Source organism: Rutidosis leptorrhynchoides, chromosome 3 (genome assembly GCF_046630445.1).
Source record: "Rutidosis leptorrhynchoides isolate AG116_Rl617_1_P2 chromosome 3, CSIRO_AGI_Rlap_v1, whole genome shotgun sequence".
Taxonomy (NCBI): Eukaryota; Viridiplantae; Streptophyta; class Magnoliopsida; order Asterales; family Asteraceae; genus Rutidosis; species Rutidosis leptorrhynchoides.
Genome location: NC_092335.1, coordinates 130,729,509 through 130,753,131, shown reverse-complemented (window position 1 = coordinate 130,753,131; position 23,623 = coordinate 130,729,509). Strand labels below are relative to the sequence as shown.

Genomic DNA, 23,623 nt, shown 5'->3' with positions numbered 1-23,623 from the left:
TGGTGCAAAATCTAAGAGCATCAGCAGCACCAACAGCATAACCAACATCACCAGTACCATCAGTACCACCAACATAACCAGCCACAAGCATTGTAAGCACCATCAACATCACCACCAACAGCATCAGCTTCACCAACAACAACATCAGCATCCCACATCTCAACATCACACTCGGTACCGCAAACATCAACATCATACGCCCCATAGATACCAAGGAATATTAGTAATAACGAGTTAAGATGTATTGACTCATTCTTCCTGAAGAATTATATATGTATACTTTATATATATATGATTTGGAACAATAATAAATCTTTTCGTACTAAACTATTACGTGTGAATCTTAACTAGTATGTACTACTTGGTTAATTCATATCACTAATATGCTATAATGTACATCCTTCGTTAATGACTTAACAATCGGTAATCACTGCTTCAACACAATAAACTCCATTTCATAATAAACCAAGTGTATTACTTAAATACATGATTGATTGTATACTTCCATTTTCGATATACTCGAAACTTTTTAGAAAAACATTATTCGTGTCTTGTGAATTTCACAAGGATTCCACGAGCACCAACATCATATACCGAGGTATATTAATAACAATGAACGATGAAGTATTGATTCATAACTTCATTAAAGAAATATTCCGCGACGATTATGTACTCTCAAGTTTTGGAGATTATTTATTCTCGTTCCAACCGCAAATCAAATGAGTTTAATATTATATTAGCTCATTAAAACCATGATTACATCTGAAGAATATATATATGAACGTATATCTTCATAAAGATTATAATTAAAAACTCTTTTGTACAAACTGTTAATTGTGAAAATATTTTAACGGGTAAGTAATACCCGAGAAATATTTATATTTCACATTAATATGTTACATTGTACATTCTTCAATTCTGATTCAATAGTCAGTAACTATACTACTCACATTCACAAGATATATGTATCCGTTCACTAAGGAACAACCATTTGCATACAAATTCAATTATATATCCTGATTTTGACATATCAGAATCCAAGTAAAGCTTTAGCAAGTGTTATCTTCCTAAAGATCATTACATTCATGAATTATATTCATTTCTATGATGAATTATCACATCAAACCACTGAAATTATCATTCATTACTTTTGAAATCAACAATGCCTATTCGTCAACCATTAGATCCGTTGACGATTACAATCAGCGTTTAATCATCTAAAAATAAAATTTTTTGAAACCATCTTGGATTGATAATCAATGATTCAGATTCGTTAACCTTGAGAATGCTGACGAAGCAGCAAAAGCTATAGATGGTCTTAATGGCCAAAGTTTGATGATAAAGAATGACGCATTGAAAAAGCTCATATTTGGAACTGAAAAACGGATTGAGCTAACCATGAAGGAGATTAAGGACAAATACAAGGACCAAACCCTATATTCAAAGAATCCAGGTAATTCTGGATTCGATGACATCTTTAGAGAATATCTTGCTCCGAAGTCATGTTAAAACCTTGCGGAAAACTTTTCTTCATCAACTTTCGAACTTAGAAATTCCAAAATATCATCATAAATATCTTCGATATTTCTGAAGATATTTTCATAAATATTCTCGTCCGAAATTATATACCTCTTCGTGCTATCTGTATTACATTATATTGGAAACTTCTGTAAAACCTAAGTATAAATTATGAATGATTTTTGAAGTAGTGTTGGGAATTGAAGCATGAGTTAATATAATATAATGACGTCAGGCCAACGTGATTATATTACAGTAAGTCATGCTAAATTTTTAATGGAAGATGATGATTCATAGACTTTATAATCATCATTTGCCATGTTACACGACTCTTACATTCTACTTAATCTCTGAACATATCAAGAAAATATATTCTTGATAGTTCTATCGTCAGTAATTCTGGTAATTTACCAAATCAAATCGTGATATTACGCTTAGAATAGTAGGTTCATTCGAAACTTCATACCTATAAATTCTGGACCATTATTCGCTTTACTTAAAGTTGAGAAGAGAAAACAAGAGCAGAGAGCTCCGACATATAAGGGAAAATATAAAGCCTGATAACAACACGGAAATTACAACCCGTGTATATCAATACGTATTGCAACGTAAAGACACAGGAGAATTAGAAGCATTATAACCCCAAGGTAAATGTAGAAGAAAACAAATTCCTCTAGTGGTAAATGAAAAAGAAGAATGACTGCATATATGGTCAATATAATAACAAGTATCAATACGGGATTGAGCATATTAACAAATCTTTTGGAAGTATGAATTTAGGAAGAAAGTATAGAAGTGGTGAAGATAATGAAATGGAAGAAGCTAATTTATAGCAAAAATTCCAAACACAGCAATCGAGGCAATTCACCGCATTTAATCAAAGAAAATCTCAAATTCCTTAATTACCGTAGAATCAAATCTTATAAAGATTACAAAGATTTTCTTTAAATCCCTTGAATTCTGAAAATCAACTTTAGCCATATCAAAAGTTAAGGCGAACATTTAATTACTCATCTCACTCTTTTGTGATAGCTTCATTCTACTCTACGAGTAATCGAATTGTTTTATCCCTATTATTTAATGTTGATAAAACTCTATTTTTCAACTCATATTCATTATTTTTGTTGTAAACAATGATGATCTCTATCAAATTTCATGACTGTGATTCTCACGAACTCCTCTCTGTTTTGTCTGCCCTAATATTATGGCATAAACGCTCAAAGTTTTAAATGAGCTCAATACTATTCATAACACATTTCATGTGTTCAGTTTACTGAAATGCTTGTATAGCACCATTATCCCTTTTGAGGATAAACTGGTCAAATGACACTCTTGCTAATCCTTTAGATAACATCCGCATTAATAATAAAATGCACTTCGTAGAATTTATGGATCGTATGATTTAAACTCTCGAAACAAAACAATATTCTATCCGTTCGAATTCACAAAAGGCCCCGAGCATACCTGGGAACGTCAAGACCAAATAAAACGTAAATATCCTCGTCTATGTACGAACAACGCCGATTGATGGCAACAACTAAATTTCGGGATGAAATTTCTTTTAACGGGAAGGTACTATGACAACTCGGAAATTTTCGACAAAATTTGAACAAAATCTTTACATAATTCCATTTAACCACGACTGATTCTGACGACTCACAAACAATTATTTGTAAATAATTACGCATTAATTTGATATATTAATATTATTATTATTATTATCAAAATTATTATTATTATCATTTATCATTTATTATTATTATGATTAATATGATTATTATTATCATTAACATAATTTATATTATTATTATTATTATTATTATTATTATTAGTATTATCATCACTAATATTATTATTATCATTGTTATACTTGTTATTATTATTATTATTATTATTATTATTATTATTATTATTATTATTATTATTATTATTATTATTATTATTATTATTATTTTCATTAATATTATTATTATTATTATTATTATTACCATTATTATTTATATTATTATTTGTATTCTATTTATTAATAATATTTATAGTATTATTATAATTAATATATTTATTAATTATTAATATCAATTAAAAGTCAAAAACAATGAACTAATCATGTATATTTTTTTAAAATCTGCTTTTTAATTATTTTAATTAAAACATGATCTGCTTTTAATTTTCTCTAAAATGGTGAACTGTTATTAATATTTTTTTATATAAATCATGATCTTATATCTGCCTTTTTATTTTTTTAATTGATCATGATATATTTTTAATTTCTCTACTGGTTTGGATTTTGTTTCTATAGACCACAATAATGTTATAAAATTCATCATCTGCAATATAAATTGAAGAACAGATATATATATATAATTTTTTTTAAACCGTCGGTCCCTGTTTTGTTTCTTTTTGGCCAAAAATTCAAAATCGAATCAATTTTAAAATCAATAAATGCTGTCATGTTAGAAATCATTTACTCAAACAATCTGCAAAAGCTCAACTTCCAATTTTTCGTATCGAGTCTTAATTTTTGAGTCAAAGTTATTTTTTAAAAAGTCAACTATATTGTTCATCACAAAATTTATAATTGTATTGATGTTTCTATTTAAATTGAGGGTTCAAACAGTTTCTAGGATTGATTTGGAAAATATTTCAAGAAGGAATCAAGGTCTCAAAATGTCCTAATATCGAAATCAAATTTTTTTTTTTTTTTTGAAAACCGTAGATAGCAGCAGCAGCAATTCTTGATATTTTTTTATTTTTTTCTTCTTTTCTTTTTCTGTTAATTCTAAACTTAATTCGTTTATGTTAAATCCCAAAACCAATTTGTATTTATTGTTTAATGGAGTTTGGTCGAGTTTGATTTTTAGAGAAGAAGAAGAAATAGAAACAGATTTACAAACGGGTTATAATATATAGGATTCGTATTCTAACAGAAAAACATGAATGGAGTAATGGTCAAGGGTGTTAGTGAGTGAGCGAGAGGTCTCGGGTTCGAACCCGGTTCGTGCCATTTTTTTTGTAGAAGGCTTATAAGGTAGCTTTTCTTTTATTATTATTATTATTTTTATTATTATTATTATTATTATTATTATTATTATTATTATTATTATTATTATTATTATCATTTTTCTTATTATTATTATTACTAATACAAATATTAATTACCATTTATGAATATAATTATAATTATGATTATTATTATTATTATTATTATTGTTATTATTAAGTATTAGTTATCATAGTTATATTTACAAGTAAGATTATTATTATTATCATTATTTCTAATATTATTATCATTACTAGTATTATCCTTAAGTAGTATTAATATAAAAACTATCATATTAACATTTATATTGAAAACATCATTTTAGTAAAATTATCATTTTTATTAAAGTTATTATTATTTTTAGTATCGTAATTATTATGAATATTACCATTACCATTATGAATATTATTATGATTATTATTATAAAATAATATAACTCTTTATTCATTATAATTATTAAAATCATTTTATCAAACAAATACTTATACATAAAATGTATATATATAAGTATGTATGTATATATATATATATATATATATATATATATATATATATATATATATATATAACAAATGAAATAATATATATAAACTTGTTCGATTACGAGTATATGTGTTAATATATATACTTGATATACGTTCGTAAATTCGAGGATAACTCTGCACTTGTTCAGTGCCATCATACACATATTTTCTACGAAATACGAAATACAGTATCGTGAGTTTTCATAGCTCCCTTTTTATATATTTTTGGGCTGAGAATACATGCGCAACTTTTATAACTGTTTTACACGTTAAACACAAATACCAACTATTAAACTGTGCTATATCTGGCTATGTCCTGCAAGTCACCACTCAAGCCGACAAGGACAGTACAACTTGTCACGGGGCAAACTTTGAAACTGTTTAATCTAAATATCACGAACTGTCATAACTTTTTGGTCCCTGCGAGATCAACTTAACTTTTTGGTCCCTGTGAGATCAACTTAACTTTTTGGTCCCTGCGAGATCAACTTAACTTTTTGGTCCCTGCGAGATCAACTTTATAAACTAAATCTTGTGGTCTATATCAATTACTGAAATCATTATTTATGATAAACTTATGAACTCACTCAACCTCGTGTTGACACTTTAAAGCATGTTTATTCTCAGGTTCTACATAATGCTTCCGCTGTGTATTTGCTAATTGAAAGCAATATTTCAACAAGTCATTCATGGATTATTTGAAAGACTTACACTTGCTAAATTGATGATGATTGCTTGCTATGCTTGGAGTCTTCATTACATATCATATTAATTAAAGACATTTAATGCGTTGTTCATTATATACAATGTAACCTATTTATCTTCCGCTGCAAAACTCAATATAACGTCTCATATAGAGTCGGTCTCATTTATACAACTGTGATTTGATATAATTAGTCACAAATAACCCATGCTCTATTTGGGGGTGTGACAATATCACACGAGCCTATCTCACGATCCATTAGAACCCATAACCAGTGTCACTATATCGAGTCTGAAATGTCACTATATTTTCTTCCATCCATGAAGCAATCTTTCCATGTGTTGGCCTTATCCGAACATACCTGAGCATTGGGACGAAACAATGACCGAGGTGCTTGATATTAATTGGGTGTGTATTAGCATACCGTGTGTGTGTGTGTGTGTGTGTGTTTGTGTGTATATATATATATATATATATATATATATATATATACTAGATTTTTTGAGTCCGTGCGATACAGGGGGGCCTTTAATATAACTGATTAAAAATGATATTTTATTAAATTAGGATCAACAAATGATATAATATTTTTTTAATAACGAAATATATTTATTTAAAATTGTCGAACAAATATTTTTTTGTACATTGTTCGATACTTTATGAGCCCGTGCGTTACACGGAAACTCATAGTATGCGAAAATGTTATAATGACTAGTGATGTAAACGGTATTGATGAATTAATGAATACAATTACAATGCAATAATCAATTGTTTATAGTCAAAAATCACTAACTTTCATGTAGTTGCTCAATGAGATTAACAAAATGAATATAGTTTAAAAGAAAAACTACATGTCACTTGATACAGAAAAACAATCTTATCATCTTTATTCCGAATGAATGTTTATGGTAAGTATCCAATGGTTATGAATATGCCATCATGTCCGTCTAGAACCGATTATTTACAAAATGAAGCGTTTGCATGAATATGAGAAAGCATAGTTCTCTCATTGTTAAAACTTGTATAAAAACAAATATATCTTATCATATTTGTTCAATAACCATAATACCATGGCTTTAAAGGCATTTGGCATCTTTTGATCATTTGAAAATGGTTCTATCGAATCTGCTGCTTTTGTTGATCTTTGAATAGTTGCCATTTGTGAAATTGAGTTCACAAGTAATGCTCTGTTCTTTCTATCTGCAAAAGGCATAATCAAATTGTGTAAGTTATCAAAAACATTCAAAAGGACTGAAAAAAATACACAAAAGATAGAATACAGTATATATATCTATCTATAGCTAAAGCATCCCCTGTTTTAAATCTTGCTAAGATCTAAAAGCTCCTATATATATATATATATATATATATATATATATATATATATATATATATATATATATATATATATATATATATATATATATATATATATATATATATATATAGACATAATATACATACACATAGAAACACAAAGATACACATTGATAATTGATATATGCTATCTAAAATCTGAAATCAAGACACATATTAAATATGAGTCAGAAATGATAAATCAAACAAAAATCAGCAGCATTATTGAATGTAATTAAAGTTGGATGATAAAATATCATACCATTTAGGTTATAAAAAAACAATCCAAATGTGTGGTAGCGATCAGCAGGCAAAGAAAATCGTAAGTTCCACTATGATTTTCATCAATGGCGTCTAGCAACATCTTTGAAGTATACCTAAAAGATTAATAAAAAAATTTAAATTAGTAACACTTTAATTACTGATTTGATTGATAATGAAAATAAAGGAGTTTTTTTTACTTATTAGGAATGTTTTTAATGATTAAAGTTGTTCGAGTATCTTCCCCATTGCTAATTCCATGAGGATTCGAGCTGAAACTGTTTCTTATTATCCGCATTGTTATCAACACGACGAGCGATCCGTCCTCGTTCACTCACGTTTTTGAAATTAATAGATCCTAGTCCCAAATAATAACCGTTGTTACCTAAAATATAGTTCGTAACTCTGAATCCTCAACGTTACTAAACCCTAAACCCTAAACCCTAGCATTTCGTCTTCTTCGTCGCTATTCAACATGATATCCCAGGATAGTTGATTTTCCTCCTTTTTTCTGAACAGGCAACGTCTGCATGCAGTACGGTAGACAACCTGTAAAAACAATAATAGCAAAATTATCAGTACTAAGCCCTAAAACTTATAACTTACATTGTTTATGTACGTGTTGATCCTAGCAGTTAGTGAGTAATATCGTGAAAATAATCACAAACAACCCCATTATCAAAATTTGCAAATTTAATTTATTGTTACTGATAAAACCCTTTGACCTAAATTTAACTTCTAGAATCAAGCCATCTGTTAGGACCCCGAAGTTGTATAGTGTTAATGTGAAATAAGCTTAATTGAAGGTTCCTTAGAAGAGGGCTATATAAGGAACCTAAGTAGTCCTAATTAGATAGCCATTGCATTTTAACTGAGTTCTAGAAGCTGTGGAATGTAATTGTACCGATTCTCTCTAATACCGAGTCTCATGCTTACATACCAAATCTCTCTTTATCTTATCATTTCTCTCAATCTCAACATGATCTGACCTATCATTTGGTATCAGAGCTTCCAGGAAGTGATTCTACATCACTATATCGATCCAGAGATTGTAGATTACAGAATCTGAATACTCTTGGTATTTTGAATCACATTCGGTATTATCGAATTTGATAATCTGACGTTCAGATTCTTGTGATAAGTTCAGCGAAGGTGCATTAGGTATTTTAGAAAGAGTTTCGATCATCATTACAGCTTTTTAACTTCAATTATGGAGAATCAAGTTGATTTTTAGAGTTTGTGGCTAAAACTCTCGGTATTGCTTAATTCAAGCTTGATTCTGGATTTTTGTGAAGATTTAAGGATTCAGTTGTGTTCGTGAGGTGTTAAATCACATTTCTGACGGTTCAATTTCTTCAATTCATCAAGTTTTGAAGATTTGATCAACACTCGGTATCGTAACTGTCATACCGAGTCTGCTTCATTACTTAAATTCATCTTAAGTGTTGCAGATTGTGGTGTGATTGTGATTCTATCACATTCGGTTTGATTATACGCAGCTACTTGGTATGGTTTGAGAAAGGATTCTATCATATTTCTAAGTTTTAAACTTAGACTCGGTATTGTCAACTGCTACAGTTGACATTCGGTATCCTATACTTTTGGTATCTTTGATATTTTGTGTGATACTAACGTGTTTCCTTGTGCAGCAAGGTTACAGAATCTAATTCAAAAGGATTGAATTGAGTTTGAACTTCAAATTCATACAGAATCTGACTACCGAATCAAATACAGAATCTGAGTTTCTGTATCACTTAATCCATTGTTTTAAGTGGTTACAGGCTACAATTCTTGTGATTACCGAATCTATACTGAATCTGGGTGTGTCTCTTGTATTTCTGATCAGTTTCTTTTACAGAATCTGATATACAGAATCTTTACCGAATCTGCTACAGTACCGAATCTGACACAAAATCTGACATTCTGATCAGATTGTTGTGATTTTTCATCTTAGATTTGTGTAATATAGAATCTTTACTGAATCTACCTCATTTTCAAGATGTCTACTCAAGATACTTTGATCATTGGATCAGATTCCCGTCCTCCAATGTTGTTTGATGGAAAGTACACTCAGTGGCTTCACCGTATCACTCAGTACATAGACTATAAGGGTGAGAAAGCAAAGTACATTTGGGCTTCTCTGAGAGATGGTCCAGTTGTTGATTATCATCCGGATACTGGTATGCCAATTCCAATCTATGAACTTTCTGGTGATAAGCGTGAGAGAGCTCAGGGTGACATAGAGGCAAAGAATATTGTTATGCAAGCTATCCCGTATGAATTGTTTGAAAATGTTGATAGCAACACAACAGTAAAAGATATATGGGATGAGATCAAACGACAGCAAGAAGGTTATGACATGTCAGACGTTACTAAATTGAAAAAGGCTCTGGGATTCTATGAAGATTTCAAGCAGGAAACTGATGAACCACTCAAGGATACCTATCGTCGTTTCAATGGTGTTCTCAATGAGTTGAAAAGGTGCAAGTTCATAAAAGTAAATGCTGAAGTCAACATGAAGTTTCTCAAAAAGCTCAATGCTGATTGGCTTCCTTATGGAACCATTGTTCGATCTACTAAAGAGATTGACAAGTTGACTATTCATGAGCTTGTTGGAGTTCTTATGCATTACCAACCTGAAGTGTCTAAACTTCAAGAAGGAAGGAAAGAGTCTTCTCCGGGCGATCCACTTGCCCTAATTGCCAAAAAGAAGAGCAAATCGTTGACGTCTTCCAAAAGCTTGTCCAAGAAAGTGCTTGTAGAAGAATCAACTGATTCAGAAGATTTGAATCTTTATGATGTTGATGATTCTCACCTTGAATTAGTCAAGATGGCAGCCATGTTCACAAAAGCCTTGAACAAACACAAGTTTAAAGGCAAATCAAGCAATCAACGCAAAAACTCGTCATCTTCCTCGTACTACAAGAAAGCCGATCAATCTAAACAACAACGTGCTGATGATTTCAAGAAGGAAGATTCAATTTGTTTCAATTGTGACAAAACTGGTCATTACTCTCGTGAGTGCAAGATGCCTAAGAAGAAGGACGCAACTTACTACAAGAAGAAAATGTTGATGGCTAAGATTGTGGAAACTGGGGGAGAGCTAAAACTGGTTGATGATACTTGGTTTAACTGGACTGACGATTCAGATTCAGATGTGGAACATGCAAATGTTTGCAAGGTAACAAAGCTCATCAAAGCTAAGGAAGCAATGGAGAATTCTGACTCAACATCCGATGATGATGAGGTACAATCAACTAAAATCTCACCTGATTTTATAAAAATGCAAAATGACTTGATGAAGAATCTGGTCTCAATGTCAAAAGAAGTCAAAGGCTTAAAATCTAAAAATAAGGTTTTAAAAGATAAAATCAAAATGAATGAGACCAGACCTTCCTCATCCAAATTGCAAACGGATGTGCAACAATTGACTCTCCAACTCAACTCTACGGAAACTGAGTTGGAAGATCTGAAAAAGACAATTCATCCAATTAAAGTTGAAAGAACTGATTATCGTTTAAAATTGGAACGACTTGCAGAAAAAGTTCAATTTTTAGAAAAAGATTTTTCTGATTTGAAAAACCAACATGAACCCACACTTTCAAAACTAAACAAGAAAATCGTTCAATTGGAAAACACCATAATTGAAAAGAACACTGAAATTTCTTTATTGTCAAAAGAATCTTTTCAAATGAAAGCTCAACTTGCTCGATATGAGGAAAAACTCTATCGAACAGAGCAATCCAAAGCTATCATGGATATGGAACTTTCAAAACAAACGATTTTCATGAATAGACCAAAAATGATTCATGGTGAAAAGTGGGGGTTGGGTTATGAAGATCCGAAAATTTTGGAAGATGCTTCCAAAAAGATTCCAGGATTATATCATTCTGATTATTTTCAAGCCGGTTTACCATCACATTTTGTACATGCTTCTGATGCTGATTTTGATGATATTATTGTAAATTGTAAATCTAGGAAATACCATCAAATTAGCTTAATGTATGAAAAAATCAATGCTAAGATAGGTAAATCGAATCCTGATTTTTTGAAAAATCTTGTTGAAACTGAAAAGAACATGCAACGTGAAGATTATGTGCCTAAGCGTAGACTGGTTTATATCCCAACACTCATGCTAGAGAAATACATTTTAATGCTTGAGAATGAAGTGTTTAACAAACCTAGTTCTAGCATTACTACAATAGATGAGGTGTTTGATGAACCAATTTTTGATGTGAAACCAATTCTACCAACTTTACCTGCATGTCCAGATGATGTTTTTCGTGAAGACCTAGCACATGAACTAACTGTCTTCTTTGAGACAGATTCTTTAGGTCAAAATTCTTTAGATGAAAAAGTAGAACCTCAGGATGAACCGAACATTGAACCTTTGATAGATTTTGAAAGTCAACTTGATCCTTTGCATGATTATTACTTGCATTTGCCTGCTGTACGTAATTTGAATCGTATAGTAGCTCAACTTGAACAGGAGAATATTGACTTGCAACTTAAGTGCCAATCAATAGAACAAATGCTTGCTTTGTGTGATAAATTGCCTTCACTGCCTAAGAAAGAATGTACTTATGCTTTTAAGGAGGGTGAAGTGATAGTTTCTGCTGAAGAATTATATCTTGAGATTAAAAGCTTAAAACAAAAGATAATTCAAATGAAACAGGATAACACACTTAAGCAAACGTCTAATGTTGCAACCAATGTGCTTGAATGTACTGGTGGGATTACTAAGAAGGGAAAGGGAACAACAACATCTAAGGATGTAAAACCCATTAATATTCTTAAAAATCCTCTACGTTCTCAATTTGGAAATCATGGTTCGAAAGTTATTTCTACAACTCAGTATATTGTTAAAAAGGTTCATTCTCCAAATGGTTCTGTGTTAACTGAAAAGATTCCTATGATTCCTATGACAAAAACTTCAAAAGCGTCTTTTAAAGAAATTAGTTAAGTCCACAACACACACAAGTTCTAAACCTGATTTAAGTGAGTATGATGCAAAAGAACGTACAATCAAATTGGAAATTCTGCAAAATCAGTCATCTCATGTGTCAACTGAAAAGTTTGGATCTAACTAACAAAGGTGTTTTTCGTGTCACAGGTCATAATCCAAACTTGAATTATAAATCTGTATGGGTTCCTAAGTCCACGACTAAGAAAGTAGCAACCAAACCAAAGCAATCTACTAGTCGGCCTAGGAAATCATCTCATGTTTTTCAATTTTCGTCTGTGAACAAAACATCTACTTGGAATAAATTGTGTGTTAAGACTTCTGATAACGATGTAAAGATTGATATTGTGTATGATGCTTCATGTAATGTGGTTTTAAATGATGCTTTATTGTCTAAACTGCATGATGCTTTACGTGATTATTTCATCATTGATCCAAAGTTTGTTGTTAATCAAAAGTTTATTGCTGGTACTAACCGAAAAGGACCCAAGAAACTTTGGGTACCTAAACTCTAGGGAATTCACATTTACAGGGTTTCGACGTCTGTGTTTGGTATATCGATTCCGGTTGTTCTCGACACATGACGGGCGATAAATCCTTGCTTGTCAACTTCATTGACAAATTCCTAGGAACAGTTACATTCGGAAACGATGAGATTGCAGCAATAACGGGTTACGGAGATTTTGTGCAAAATGGCATAACAATCAAATGGGTTTCATATGTTGAGGGTTTGGGGTGCAGTTTATTTAGTGTGAGCCAATTCTGCGATGGAGATCTCAAAGTTTTATTTGAACGTCGACAATGCTCGGTGCAATCCACCGAAGGGAATGATCTTCTTATTGGTAAACGTTGTGCTTCACTATATACTATTGACCTCAATGATGCACCATCACATGCAACCATGTGTTTGGCCACTCGTTCTACCAAAGAAAATTCATGGTTATGGCATCATCGGATGTCACACCTGAATTACAAGGGTATCAATCGATTAGTCTCTAAAGATTTAGTTGATGGTATTCCAACCTTTCAATATGATAAGCATCATGTGTGTCCATCATGTGCGATGGGTAAGCTGAAATGGACTAATCATCCGCTTAAGCAAAACCCCAGTACTTCATCGTCTTTGCAATTATTGCATATGGACTTATGTGGACCCATGCGTATTTCTAGCCTCGGTGGCAAGAAACATGTGCTTGTCATTGTTGATGACTATACCCGGTTTACATGGATTTTTCTTTTGCGAACTAAGTCAGAAACCCCCGCCATTATCATTGAATTCATTAAAAAGATTAAACTCTCTTTTAACAAACATGTTAAGAGCATCAGAACTGATAATGGGACGGAATTTAAGAATGACCCGCTTGATAGTTATTTGAAAGACCAAGGCATTGAACATCAGTTCTCTGCTGCTCGGACCCCCCCAACAAAATGGAGTAGTCGAACGACGTAATCGTATGTTGTGCGAAGCAGCACGAACGATGCTTGCATACTCCAAATTACCTCCAAAAATGTGGGGGGAGGCCATTTCAACTGCATGCTATACCCAAAATCGTTGTATTGTAAACAAACGTTTTGATAAAACTCCATATGAGTTATTATATGGTAGACGCCCGAATGTCAAATATTTTCGTGTTTTTGGTTGTATATGCTATGTGCTTAACGATTTTGACAGCCCCGGAAAGTTTGATCCTCATGGCGATCAGGCCATATTTCTTGGTTATTCCTCGAACAAAGTTGCTTATCGTGTTTATCATAAGCGGACAAAGATGATTAAAGAGAGCATTAACGTCAAGTTCGATGAATTTTCGGGAATGGCTTTTGAACAACTCAGTTCAAAACCCGATCCTAACCTGGCTACTACTTCTTTCGTGCAAAACTCAATTTTCTCGAAGAAGGATGTTCCTACGGTTACATCAGAGGAACTGGATATCTTGTTTGATAGTCTTTATACTCCTCAACGGGATTCAAATGTTCAAACCATACCGGTTACACCATCACAGTCAACTACTGTAGAGACTCTTCAAAGTCTTTTTGATGAATATTTAACACCAACTGATTCACCTGTTGCTTCTTCATCCTCCCTCCAACCTCCTGTTATTGATAATCTTGAACAAGATCAAGATTCATCATTTGATACAACTCCAACTGTTTCTCCAGATACTCTATTGAATCCATTAGATAATGTTACATCAGATCAAGCAGATCAAGGCTCAACGTCAACAACGGTTGATGTTCCGATGGATACAATTGATGTACAATCTCTTCCACACACCCGATGGACTAAAAGTCATCCAATAGATCTTATTATTGGTGACGCATCTGCTCCAGTTTCAACTCGAAGGGCTACTCAGAATATGTGTCTATTCACAGCCTTTCTTAGTAAGATTGAACCAACAACGGTTGCTCAAGCTTTACAAGATCCATACTGGGTAGTTACAATGCAAGACGAGATCAATCAATTTGAACGATTGAAAGTATGGCGATTAGTTCCAAGACCAACGGGTCAACGACCAATAGGGGCTAAGTGGATTTTCAAGAACAAGAAGGATTCTGATGGAATTGTGATTCGAAATAAGGCACGTCTTGTGGCCAAAGGATATCGACAACAAGAGGGCATTGATTATGACGAAACGTTTGCTCCGGTTGCTAGGATTGAGGCAATTCGTCTTTTCCTTGCATTTGCTTCTCATATGAAGTTCACGGTGTTTCAAATGGATGTAAAAACTGCTTTTCTGAATGGTTATCTTCAACCAGAAGGCTTTGTCGATCCCATTCATCCAAACCACGTTTACTACTTGGAGAAAGCTTTATACGGTCTGAAGCAAGCACCGCGTGCATGGTACGAGACCTTAACAAAGTATTTGTTGGACAATGGCTTCTCTCGTGGAACGATTGATACAACGCTATTTATCCGTAAAAACCACGGTCACATTCTCTTGGTTCAAATTTACATTGATGATATTATTTTTGGTTCAACGTCCCCGGCCTTATGCATAGAATTTGGTGACCTTATGGCCAGCAAATTCGAAATGAGCATGCTTGACCAGTTAACTTTCTTCTTGGGGTTACAAGTAAAACAATTACCAAATGAGATTTTTATCAGTCAAACAAAGTATATCAATGATATGCTAAAACGTTTTAAAATGACTGCTTTAAAACCAATGACAACCCCAATGAGGACTTTACTGGATGCTGATACTAATGGGGAACCCTTTGATATTACGCTTTATCGAAGCATGGTTGGTTCTTTAATGTATCTGACTGCGAGTCGACCAGACATTACACTTGCCGTAACTGTCTGTGCCCGCTTTCAGTCCAACCCTAAGAAATCTCACTCCAAAGCGGTTGTTAGGATTTTTCAATACCTTAAAGGTACACCTAACCTTGGGATCTGGTATCCTCATGAATCCAATTCAATCTCACTGCTTATACTGATGCGGATCATGGTGGTTGCCATGTTGATAGAAAGAGCACATCTGGATCAATTCAGATGTTGGGGAATAGACTAGTTGGTTGGTCATCCAAAAAGCAGAACTGTGTGTCTTTATCAACAGCTGAGTCTGAGTACATTGCTGCTGCTCACTGTTGTTCACAAGTTTTGTAGATGCAAACTCAACTCTTGGACTATGGCTTTACGATTTCTAAGACCCCGATCTATTGTGATTCACAAAGTGCTATTGCAATAACAAGCAACCCGGTTCAGCATTCTAAAACTAAACACATATATATTCGTTATCATTTCATTAAGGACCATGTAGAGAAAGGGGATATAGAGTTATACTTTGTGCCTACTAAAGTGCAATTAGCTGACATGTTCACTAAACCTTTAGATGAACTTAGGCTAAATTTATTGATCAAAGAGATTGGCATAGTAGAGTATAGTGCTTGATATTCCTTAGATCTGTTGGAACTTATTTTTGGGATCTTGTGTTTAGGGGGAGTAGATACTTTCTAGGGGGAGCAACTAAGTTTCAGTGCTTTAGATAATTTTTCTTTAAGGGACTGCCTTTAGATTAATGATAACTTCCTAGATATATTTGTTCAATGGTTACGCAAGGGGGAGGTAACTCATTGATATCCTATTTCAAGGGGGAGTTAATTCATTTTCTTGGGAATATAATCAAAATACTGATTTACTTTCTTGTATATCACATTTTGAGGGGGAGAAAAAGGGAGAAAATGAGAAAATAATTCAAAAATTTTGTTTTTCAAAAGTGAATTCAAAATTTCTTTATTTTTTTATCTGAAATAATTCACTATGGCTTGTATACATCTCAGTATGCAACCCGTGTCAACAATTGGTATCACTGAAGATTTGTACTTTGTATAAAATTCAAAGTTCTTTTAAGTACAAATCTTATTTTGAAAAATTCATAAAAATTGGAAAAGATAAAATCCAAAAATATTTAAATTTTACTGAATAAATGCTATTTTTAGCATTTTACCGAGTCTGACAACCAACAGTACAGATTCGGTAAGTTCAAAGTTTTCAGAAATTGTCTCAGAATTGTTTTTCATGAAAAGATTGAAATGGATTTCAAGAGGAAAAATCAATTTGTCAAAATTTGGAGTTAAATTGTTAAAGTTTTGAAAAATTGGACTGTATTCGGTATATTAGGCCCATTCTGTAAAGCCCATTCGGTATTTTACTTTCGGTATCTATAAAAGGAGAGTCAAAGTCAAACATTACTCTCTTACTGTTATTAATTACCTACCGAGTCTGTTGATTATACCGAATCTGCCTAATTCTACCGAGTCCGTCATTCTGTTTCTTCAAATTCTTGGTAATTGTTCATTTTAATCAATGTTTAAGATATATAATTGTAGATCTGAGATAATTAAGTTTTTATCAACCAGAAAAGATCAAAATAAATGGATTATGACCTTTAATTTTTGAAATCTTGTTGATTATACCGAGTCTGACTCGATTTCAATTAATCTTTGATTAAACTCAATTGATTTGGAAAATCAACATGAAATCTTGTCTAATCTGAGTTAAATTGACTGATCTATCATTTGACCGAGTCTGATTACATGTTTAATTGCTTATTTGATGAATTCTGTATCTACTGAATGTGTTCTTATCCTGATACCGAGTTTTTTCATACAATTAACATGTTAATATACTTGTAATTGAATGGTTAATTGATCATGGTTGTGATATTACTTGATATGTGATAGAATATGCATGTTTGAGTGACTTTCTGTTAATTGTTGAAGATACCGAATCTGGTTTTCTTTCTTGATACCGAGTCTGAAATTTGGTACCTTGAAATTTTCTGATTTTTATCTTCAAACACTTAACATGTTTATTCTATATCTTTCTGATATGAAAACTCAAGCTTATTTGGTTACAGAATCTAAAGTTTTCATAACTACCGAATCTGCTTGAAATGTGTTTAAAAATTGACTAAGTGTTGTTCTGAGTCCTTGTGTTATATAATTGACTTTGCATGATGATTTTGTACTAAGATGAATATCATATGAATGTCATGGTTGTCAATTATTTGTTCATATTTGAGAATAAAAGACTTTTATATTTTTGAAAAACCATAAAAATCTTAAAATTTAAAAATATAAAAAGGATTTCAAAGGCAAATAAGAATAGAGATATATGCTTTTTGTTAAATATCTTGTGGTCTTCTATTTCTTATTTATACAGCTAAATGGCGAACAATCACTTCATCAACTCTGAAACCAGTATACCCTGCAACTACTGGACAGCAATTCTAGAGAGGCACACACTGTGGCCTGCTCTCAATACTACTGCCAGTGTAGCTGTAACAGATCTGGAGTTACTTAACAGAACAATTAGGTTTGTGGAAGCTACACAACCTACTACTGAAAATTCAGAGGGAACACAAGCTCGTTTTGAATTTCAACTAAGAGGAGTTCAAGGGAGGGGGAGTTTTACTAAAGCTGATTTCAGGAGGGTCTTCAGACTTCCTCTTGTACAGAATGCTCCTGCTTTTCCTGCTACTCAGCAAATGATGACTTCTGTCTTTGATCTTGGTTATGTTGGAGCTACCAACGTTCCAACAGCTAAGTTTCAGAAGAAATATCTGCACTCAAGGTGGTATGTGATCTTCTCAATCATCAACAGATGCTTGCTGATGACAAGGAGTGGATCTGATAGCTTGACTGTGACAATGCTGAAAGTATTCTACTCTTTCATAAGAGTAGAGGCTCCTGACTATGCTGAGCTTTTATGGGATCTGGTTCAAGCTCAAGTTGATAAGCCAAGGGGTTCATACATCCCTTGCGAAAGGTTTTTCTGTATCTTTATCCATGATGCTATAAATGCTTGCAGAAATGCAAATATATTTGTACCAGGTACACATGGATTACAGATGAAAAGGTTTGGAGAGCTGAAGATGAACACCCCTATGGTGTCTGATAATCAATTCACTGCGCCAATTCCAAATTGGCTAGTGAGGCTAGCTGAACCCCAAGACGCTCGTATGCGTTCTTATTTTCAGGCTGTAGGAATACCTCTTCCGAACCTGGTACAACAAGAACAAGTTGAACCTGCCGTGGTTCCAGCCCCAGAGGTTGTAGAGGAACCTGTAGTTCAACCACCCGGGCCAGCTAATCCTCCACTTAGGGTGAACCTCAAACGATCTAGGGTAGCACACCAAGCTCAACCCGTGAGGATCAGGGAACCTAGTCCAACTAGGATTGAACCAAACCTTTCCACAACACCCGAAGTAAGCACTGACACTTCAGCAACAACATCTGAATCATCTCCTGAACATTCTCCTAAGAGAACTCGATACATGCCTGATGAGATGATTCAGACTCCGCCAACCCAACGAGTAACTAGATCTAGGACTTCGACACCCATCGTCCGCCAAACAGTTACTCCAACCATTGGTGATACGGACCAAGACCAAGAGCCAATTAGGTCACCCTCACCTATCTCCGTATCACATCCAAGAATAACAGTAAGCCCTACGCTAAATGAAGCGCAAGCTTCGGTAGGCAAGAGATCTAAACGCACGGATGGTAAAAAGACCACTAAGCCCATCCAATCTAAACAGGACTTAATAATAAATCCTACAAAGCAAGGTGCTTCGGCATCTAAGGAAGTAAAGTCTTCCTCTGCAGTAAAGTCTGCGTTGACTCAATCGATTGAGGAAACTCAATCATTGAAGTCCAGAACGGCCGAAGGGGAGTCGAAAAATCTTGAAAATGCACCCTGCGTATTGGCTGAAAATCCTCCTGTACCTCAACGTACAACAGGGTCTCGAGGTCCGGCTTATCTTGACGAGGAAGATCTGCCGCGTCCCATGGAAACGAGTCAACATGATAATCCTTCGGGATATTTATCAGACTTCCAGCAGACTGTTCCCTTGGTTCATGAAAGTGATCCATTGGTTCAAACCACTTCTCTTCCGGATTCTGAATCTCAGGGTCTGGAGGAAGAGTCTTTAACTGAAAGAGATGTGCCACCTCATGGTATATCAATGATTTCAGGAGTCGGGGATAGCAATATCTCTGCGAGAACTAAACCGACGGGTATTCCTGCTACTTTGTCAGAGTCCCATGAGACCAAAGTCATGGAGGCGGATGCTTCGAAAGAAACTTCGCCGGTGACAACTCCGGTTGTTACCCAACCTCCATCAGAAGGGGATATCACGAATCTGACTACTAGTATGTATAGCCCTGCATATAAGAATAATACCACACAATAATCCTTACCTGCTCTCACGGCAACTCAAACACTTCCACCAACATCGCCTTCAACAGTTGCTGCTGCTGGTGTTCCTATTGTTACTTTTCCACCATCACCTTCTCGTTTACCACATTTCTATGATGCTTTGGAGCAAGAATATTTCAGTCGTATGTTTTCTAGAGTCAATCTAGATGTTCTTCGACGCACTTCGCTTCAAGCATTGTTTCGTGCTCGTGTTCGATGTCCACTTAATTCCTGCTCTTCTCCGTTGAGTCCTCACCGTGATGATGAACATGACGATTCTGATCCTCAGAATAGCCATGAGGGGGAGATAGGAGTAGATGGAGAATATCTAACGGTAAACATTTCAACTAAGGGTGGTGGTGTAAGGTCTTCATCAGCTTCACAAGCTCAACAAGTTCAGATGGAATCAGAAATGGTTACTACACATGATGAAATTAATGATAAGGAGCCTGAGCAAGTTATAATTCCAATTGTTCATAATGAGGCTGATAGTGGACTGGTAGATGAGGATTTGAACTTGAGTGATTTCTATCTTGAAGAGACGGATGACGATGGATTTGTCATTCTAAGCAAGTTATCATCAGTATCTTCAATTCCGGAAGATGTAGAGATTGTAGATGAAGAGAATCCTGAACCAGTAATAGAAAGTGATGATGAAATGGATTCTTCTGATGACGATGAAGATAATCTTTATGTTAATCCAAATGAAGATGAGATCTTTGATCATATAGAAGATGATGATGTTCCAAATAATGATGCAACAAATCCTACTGGTCATTCATCAAATTCTACACCCTCATCGAGTTCAAATCCAACAAATGCTAATGAAAGTTCAACTTCTGGTACATTTACATCAAGTGAAACAGTGAATTCCAGATTCAAATACAATCATGGAATATTCTTTAAGAATCAGGAGCAAAGATTATTGTTGGGAGTAGAACATGATTTTATAACGTTACGAAACACATTCATCGAAGAAAATGCTTACAAGATCTTCCGCATCAATGAATTACCAAGGAGTAAAAGGTTTACTTATATAGGTTCACGATTGCTTCCAGCAAGTGAAAGGAATTGGTATGAGTTTATGTGGAGGAAACATATCAACAAAGATGAAGATGATTTGTGGCTTCAAAGAAAATATCGTATTTCAGAAGTGTTGAATATTACTCGAGTCGGAGTAGAGATAAGCGAAAAGAAAGATGTCATCAGTCAGTTCCACGTTATCAGAGAAGATGAGAAAGAGTACAAGTTCACTGAAACAGATTTTCATAATCTAGATATGCTTGACATCATTCACATCTACAACTACCTCAGTATCATCACCATACGACCTTTTGCTAAGGCTCAAGCTTTGGAAGCTGTGAAAAGATACATGATGGAGACAATTGAACTGATGAGTCGTGAAGATTTTCAAATAGGTCTCGAAGCAAAAAGGAAAAATATTTGAATTACGTGTCCGAATCAATTTACAGAGGGACTGAAGGATATGAGGATGTTTCAAATACAATTCGAACCCGAAGGGTTTGTTTTTGTAAATTCTCAAAAAGAAAAGGTGTTCATTCGTACTGAAGAGCTAAACAAATATTCAGATGGAACACTTAAGGCTGCACTGAAGTATCTTAAGATTCATCAAAGCAAGTTCCATGACATTGACATGATAATGGGTCTTGGAGAATTCATAAAGCATATAAGAGATCGTCTGAAACTCCGGGTTCGTACAAGACAGTTTGAGATACTTCGTGGATAGAGAAAGAGAAGATATTTTAAGGAAATGGATGAATATCCATTATATGAGGGAGATCCAAGAAAAGCGTGGGGTGTATGGAAACCTTCTAAGCAAATTTCAGAAAATCAAGTAGAAGTTTCAAAACCAGATGGCACACGATGGAAACTAACGTTTGGACATCTCAAGATTACAAAATAGGATTATGTTGTAAAGTTCACATTTAACACTAAGGGGGAGATTGTTAGGACCCCGAAGTTGTATAGTGTTAATGTGAAATAAGCTTAATTGAAGGTTCCTTAGAAGAGGGATATATAAGGAACCTAAGTAGTTCTAATTAGATAGCCATTGCATTGTAACTGAGTTCTAGAAGCTGTGGAATGTAATTGTACCGATTCTCTTTAATACCGAGTCTCATGCTTACATACCGAATCTCTCTTTATCTTATCATTTCTCTCAATCTCAACATGATCTGACCTATCACCATCAATAGTAAATCAAGCATACTGATACTGTATGACACTAAAAAAAGAAAAAATGGCTCTCCAATCGTCAATCCCTTGTAATAAAAAACAAACCAAATCTGTATTAAACTGAAACCCGTCGGAAATTAAAACCCAGAGGCCATAACACATCAAATACCTAAGTCAAAAGCAAAGAAAAAATAATTTTCATGTTAACTGCAATAAATAGAAACGAAGCTTTTCATGTCGATCCAATTTTGTTCATTATCAACATTTCAATCGAAAACAAACAGCAACACCAAGCAAATAACTATAAACTAAAGATGCAAGTTCAGAAACATATCAATTTAAAACAGCTTCAACTATACATTATGTTCATGTTAACAGCAACAAATAGAAACGAAGCTTCTAATATCGATCCTGTATTTTCATTAAAACTGAATAGAGCACGTGAAAGAAGTTCAGATTCATACTTTCATATCAACATCAATAATGAAACATTCAAAAGAAGTAAAAAAAAATTACTATTACTTACAAACATTTAGCAATTAAAAATTTGTAACTTATATATCTTCCAAACACATTCTTCCATACAAACATATAACACAACAAAACCAGAGTTAGCAATTAAAATAGGGGAAAAAATTAAGAAAATTAAAAAAAAAAAAGTCAAAGATGATACTGAACTTACCTTATTACAACAACTAAATCATATATACAATTGAAATGCAAAAATTAAACAAATTAAGTCATAAAAACCAAATATTTGCTCACCAAAAAGATGTCAACAGCGAGAGCGATTGCTTGCGACCTTACGACAAAGATTATAACATGAATTATATTAATCGTAACCACCGATACGAACATCTGATAATCAATAAAGCCAATAGACAAAATCAGTAAACGTAGCCAAAAAAATAAATCGAATAGAAAGAAGTATAATGTAATCCGAAATTTCAATTGAAGAAACCCTAACTTTAAAATGAAAATGGCGCTGCTGATCCGGTGGATATGTTTCTTTTGGGAGCCGATAAAATCTAGTAATGATAACAATCGCGAATACTGAAATTAATAAGATTTTAGTGTGAATACGATTAATTACCAGAGATTATTGAAGAACAATTAGGATGAATACTGGGAAAAGAGGTCGTATCAGAAGATGAGGAAGAGAGAGAGTTTGAGAGCATTTATTTTACTTCTGTAGATCTAAATATTTGATTTGGATATATTTGGATCTTGATATATTTTAAAAACCTACACACATTAGGGATGGCAAAATGACCCGTACCCGATGGAAAAACCCGAAACCCGTTATAATTGGGCCGGGTCTGACTCGAGTCCATCGGGTCATGGGCCGGGTATGGAGATGGTT

At 33.7% G+C, this 23,623-nt stretch overlaps 1 long non-coding RNA gene across 1 annotated transcript; it reads right to left on the bottom strand.

The window, feature by feature from the left end:
* Positions 1 to 7,833: 7,833 nt before the first annotated feature.
* Positions 7,834 to 23,477, bottom strand: LOC139898314 (uncharacterized). Its single transcript, XR_011776957.1, has 3 exons — positions 23,228 to 23,477; positions 23,026 to 23,118; positions 7,834 to 7,951 (listed from the first exon to the last, which is right to left on the bottom strand). It is a non-coding gene; the product is annotated as an uncharacterized lncRNA (long non-coding RNA).
* Positions 23,478 to 23,623: the final 146 nt, after the last annotated feature.